The sequence below is a fragment of the Rhinolophus sinicus genome, chromosome 4 (genome assembly GCF_057876585.1).
Source record: "Rhinolophus sinicus isolate RSI-liver-muscle chromosome 4, RSI-T2T, whole genome shotgun sequence".
Classification (NCBI taxonomy): Eukaryota; Metazoa; Chordata; class Mammalia; order Chiroptera; family Rhinolophidae; genus Rhinolophus; species Rhinolophus sinicus.
In genome coordinates, this window is record NC_142504.1 from 63592839 (window position 1) to 63593257 (window position 419).

The following is a 419-nucleotide window of genomic DNA, read 5'->3' on the forward strand; positions in this document are numbered from 1 at the left end:
GAACAGAAGGACTGGTGTGACCCCTGGGCAGCTGTCTGCATGGGGCTGGGATCTTTCTGTGCTATTTTTCTGTGCTATTTGTACAAATAAACCTGCGGCAGGAGCTGTCAAAAAAAATCATGTATCCAGCAAAACTATCTCTCAAAACTGAAGATGAAATATATTCTCAGATAAACAAAACTTGAGAGAATTTTTAGCTAGATAACCTGTCTTATAAAAAAATACTGACGGAATTTCTTCAGGCTTATAGCAAGTGACTCTAGACAGTAATTCAAATCCACAATTTGGATGTTCCTCAAAAATTTCATGTTAAGTGAAAGAAGCCTGACACAAAAGGTCACATTGTATAGTGCTGTTTGTATGACATTTTCAGAGTAGGTAAAACAATAAAAACAGAAAGCATATTGGTGGTTGCCAGG